This window comes from Electrona antarctica, assembly GCF_951216825.1.
Source record: "Electrona antarctica genome assembly, chromosome: 19".
Classification (NCBI taxonomy): Eukaryota; Metazoa; Chordata; class Actinopteri; order Myctophiformes; family Myctophidae; genus Electrona; species Electrona antarctica.
The window spans coordinates 36,611,887-36,617,540 of record NC_136800.1 but is presented as its reverse complement, the minus strand read 5'-3'; positions in this window follow the sequence as shown (position 1 = coordinate 36,617,540).

Genomic DNA, 5,654 nt, shown 5'->3' with positions numbered 1-5,654 from the left:
CCTTGTAGGAAAAGGGAAACACGCAAGGCCTGCCAAAGGCATTTCCCTCAATAGTGAAAATCTCTAAATGGTAGAGAAAAGAGAGTTGTGTGAGAATAAAATATATTGATCTGTACAGAGAATATGAGGCAATCGAGAGTACAAAGTGTTTCAAAGCAGTATCTTAAGATAGATTCTATCTCTATATTGTATACCACTGACTTCTTTGCTAATTATATTTGAGAGATCGAGAACACACCACACTTGCCAATTCTAGAAAGGAGACATTTGATTTATAATGTTGCTGTCCTTTTGACAAATCCTGATTCACTAAAAATGTGTGATAAACAAGTTCATCAGCAGTTCCAAGTCATACTGCGAAACCTTTTCAATTAATATATTTTTATATCTTTCACTAGTAGGTTTTTCACAGAACAAATTCCATTCCTCTATAACTCTATTAAACACAATTTGTATGTATCAGTGTCTGCTCCCGATGACATAGAAATATACTGTAAATGTACCGGAAATATATTTATCTATGTATTTTACAGTTAATAAATATACAATTCCTGAAATACAATATCAAGCGCTAGGACCATGCAGCATTTATTTTTTACATCAGACAACAGAGTTACGGGAAGTGTTACCACAAGAGTCAAAAGACTAAAATGCAGTAGTGGAGAAAGTACTCACATTTTGTACTTAAGTAAAAGTACCAATACTGCAATGTAGAAATACTCTGTTATAAGTAAAAGTCTGGAATTCCAAATTGACTTGAGTAAACGTACAAAGGTATTGGTATCAATATGTACTTAAAGTGCCAAAAGTAAAAGTACTCATCATTATACAGAATGTCCTATTTCACATGTTTTCAAGTGTGTAAAATATATTTTAAAAAGACATTTGAAAATAGCTACAAGCTCATTGTGAGCTTGTAGATATGCTATTTTCAAATGGTGAAATGTACAGTATAGGGCTGAAGTGGTTAATTAATGTATGTTTTGTAATTATACATCTACAAAGCAACTAGTAACTCAAGTTTTTGTAAAAACGAAATAATTGTAGTGGAGTAAAAGTATAATATTTGCCTCTGAGATGTAGTGGAGTAGAAGTAAAAGTACTGAAAATAGTAAATAGTCCAGCAAAGTAAGAATACCTCAAAATTGTATTTATAAATACCATACCTCTGTATGTTCTTGAGCAAGGACCCTGCAGTCCGTTGCTTATTATGAAGTGGCTATTGGGACCAGTTACTTTGGTGAGAACCCCTGATCCATCTCTCGTCACGTTTATGTAAAGATCTTGGTGTTGGAGGACGAGTAGAGTTTGATTCTTGCACTCCCACTTCTGGAGGTCACTATTTTCATCACAATCATAAAGGCTCACTCCACTGCCCAAAGTCTTCCCCTGGGCTCCCAGACACTTATCCATGCGAGGTACAAGGAGGCGGTTGTTGGTTGTCCAGCGCACGTCATAGCACACTTCTGGGAAATAACGGCTCGGAGTCAAACACAAACCCAACTTGGTTTTAAGGTTAAATGCCGAATCTGTGGGGAAAGAGTGGTTCAAGGAATTAGTAGGGAGATGACATATACATTTAATACTATACATCTTCACCTTGTCAAGGGATGAAGGCTCTTAGAATGATTGATATACAACTACATTTTAATTACAGTCCTAAACAATAATACATGTTTAATTATAGTATTAGTAAATTATACATATCACACAAAAAGGTCAATAGTATACTGTACCATCTGAAGCCAAACACTGGAAAGCTTGGATAAAGATCACCACAGCTGCAACAGTTCCCCTCATAATTAACATTGTTCTCATAGGTCTGTCATGAAACGGCATCGCCCATGCATTGACAGCAGAGGACTTGTAGGATGTGAGCAGGCCGGGGTCAAAAGAGGGAACTTTAATAGCAGTGACAAATTCACGTCACATTATGTCGTCACAAGTGTTGCATAATTCAATCACAAATTGTCTTTCTTCTGGGAAACAAGGAACACTTTTCAAACACACTCATTTCTCCATAACTCAAAAGTTGATATGCAACCTGAGCCTACACAAGTGGCTACTGTTATTATGTGTATTCATGGCCATGATCTATTCTATCTTAAATTAATTACCCAAACATTTTGCAGCATCTCTCCACAACGATTTGCTCCACAACGATTTGCTGAGCAATTTGTGTCCTATCCAGTATTATCTATTATTGTATATTTTATTGCTGTTGTTAGCATTGTCTGATTCTTGACACAAAAGCATAAAATTTACCTTTAGACTTGATTAGTCAGTTAGCAATTTGTAAGCCTTACAGAAAGTGAAAGATGTCAAAGCTCTCATTAGTCATGCACATGGATACATGGAATTATGTGTATGCACATAGGATCTACTGGAACATAGCTCTTACAGAATACCGAAACCCCTATCCGTCTGCAAACAGTACTAGACGGATGTTGGTTGTTCTCCTTTTTTACTACAGACATTCACAGCCTTACTTTCCAAACGTCATTCTGAGATTCTCAGTCATTTGCATTCAGGGTTGTTTTTATTGTTTTAAGAATAGCTTGTAGCTAAGAATTGTTAAGACGGTGCAATTTGAATTATGCATAATAATTATGAACAGTGTTGAGGCCACTATAGGTGCGGTTATAAATTTGCCTGGTGTGACAATTGTCAGATAACCGCATCAACTATCCTCCATTGTACCGGGTACAATGACTAATCTTTATGAATCAGATGTTTGTTTAGCACCACATATGAATCACTGATTTGGGTTTTCCTTTTGAAATGTGTTCTCTCAATGACTACTCGACTGGGGGAGGTATTGTACAATCTTGGTGTTCAGAACGGCAAGACAATGCTGAATATGCTGTCTTGTCTAACACTATACAATACTTCCAAAGAAATGTAGAATCTCAGAAGGGACAAGAGGTGTGCAATGTGCAACTCTTGTGCAAGAGTTGTGCAAACATTATTATTTCATTCAGCAAATCTAATCCTATGTTTGCTGTTTTATATTCCTGTCCAAATTCAATTCTGTTAGGCATGCCACTCCAATCCACACAAATATATTCTTGTAAAAGCAATGTGAGAAATAACCCTGCTTTGAAAGATGTGATATAAAGATCATTACTACTGCATGCTACTATTATCTGGTAAAGAACCTTTCTCAGGAAATCCACATTTCTTTCAATACACTTCATCAATTTCAGAGTGCCAGACAACAGACAACTTAAACCCCAGGATCCATGTTCTAAGGGAAAACGTTCGCATAAAATAGCAGATCAGCAAGCTCACAATGCTTTGCGTTAAGTGGTTAAAAGTTGAATTGTATATGGATGCCCCAACATCCCTTGGGTGTCATTTCAAAAAGCGCTTATATCCACTGAAGTTCTACCTAGAGAACCTGACAGGTTAAGAACTATTTAATTATTAACCATTTTAAAATGTTTAAAGTTTAGGGATAAGGGGTAAAGGGTGGCACAAGATATAGCCGTTAGACTAGAGTGAGTAGCCTATAAGAAGGAATATGAGGAAAATAAAGTCAGCCCAGCTCCTAATCCAGACAACAGTCTTATCAAAACTCAAGACTATTGTAACTCCCTCCTTACCGGCCTACCGGCATGTGCACTTAAGCCTCTCCAACTGATCCAAAATGCTGCAGCTCACCTGGTCTTCAACCAGCCAAAATTCTCACACGTCTCCCCCCTTCTTCGCTCCCTCCATTGGCTCCTGGTCGCTGCCCGCACAGAATACAAAACTCTGATGCTGGCATTCAAAGCAACCAAAGGTATGGCTCCCCCATATCTTGCAAGTATGATCGAACTACAAACCCTCCCACGCACTCAGATCAGCCAACGCAGGGAAGCTGGTAGTAAAAACGCCGGGACAACACTCCACACGTCCCAAACTCTTCTCCCTTCTGACACCAAAACTGCACTTCCCATTACAATCAGAACTGCAACCTCACTCCCTATCTTCCATTAGTTCCATAGTCTGAAAATCCACCTTTTCAGACTCCATCATGTCCCGTAGCACTTGCCCTAGCCCCTTAGATAGCACTTCATGTAGACTCCATCATGTCCCGTAGCACTTGCCCTAGCCCCTTAGATAGCACTTCATGTAGACTTAGATAGCATTTTATACAGACTTAGAGCATGTTACTTAGACAGCACCAGAATTGCTTTTTATGTAGTCATAGCACTTTATAGTATATGTATAGTATAGTATATTATATATGTATAGTTTATTCATATAGTTTCATTATATAGATATATTCCACTGTTATGTTCTTAGCTTACGCATGTTTCATGAACTACTTTTTATGTATATGATGTATTGCCATGCTTTTTGTTCTTGCTTATTGTAAATCACTCTGGATTAAGAGCGTCTGCTAAATGCCTAAATTGTAAATTGTAAAATAGTAAATTGTATCTTAACCCATTTAGACCAGGAACCCCTTTTTGTAACATTACCTTTCAAGCATGGAACCTCTTTGGGGGTAGTTGTTGCTATGTACAACATAGATTTTTGGAGGTAGGCAGGCTACTCTGTACTTGGCCCACTCCTTTTTTCCCCTTTACAACAATACAAATCTTTTTGGCAAAATAGTCTATAGCTCACAGCTTGTAGATCACAGCTTGTATTGTCTATTTTTGCCGAATGTTCGAAGTGGGACCTTGCCCGTAAAACAATGAAATACCAGAACGGATTACAATTATACTTATAACCTTACATAGCAAGGATGAAATTCTGTAGTCTGAACATGTGGTGTTTTTAATCAGGTTACTGTGCACAGAGATTCTGAGAACATGTCTTGTCCATTCTGGATATAGCCATGAAAGACGACAGTCACATCCTGTGTGTTAACTGACAATCACAGCTTTAATTTCTAGAGTATATCTTCTTGTTTCACTACCTCTTTAGTTCTTTGGTTTTGGCAGAGACATATCTGAAGGATAAGGCAGTGGGAGCAAGTCAGTTCTTCAAAAATAACTGCGTAACAGGGTGTGCTGATTACTCAATACAACCTGAAGTCAGCGTATTCATTGTATAGCTGCAGTAAGGCCATTAGGGTCTACCAAAGCATTTAATCCCTGGTGTTTTAAATTGTTTTGAGCGCCAGATAATTGCACTGTGCTGGAAAAGGCCGCAACATGATGAGGTGCTGGGTCGTCTATTCTGCACTGCGCGTTCATGTCTGGTGTTTTTTATCTGGCCACCGAGGTTTGAAATATTTTCAACTAGAAATGACCAAAATATGTTTTCATCTCATCCCATATGTCATGTCACATTGTTCTATTTTGTTGTCCATTTCTCGGCCCTATATTACCATTGATGATATATTTTTGACGCCATATTCAGATATACAGTCTCCATAATGTCTCCCCCCAGCCAGTTAACTTTCAATACTGTGGCACAGTGTTTTTAATTCAGTGTGCACGCAGATGCCCCTGTATCAGCTAGTGTGACCTTGTGGCTAGTGGGAGTCAGAAAACACTTATATCTGTCAGAGTTCACAGAAGTAAGAAGTCAGTAAGGAAAGGGTTTCATATATCATCAGGTTGCCATAGCAACGCAACAGCCTTCATGCCCTTCCGGATCGAGGAGCCATCTATGAGATCGACTCCACGTGGGTCCACGCCAGCTGAACCACTCAG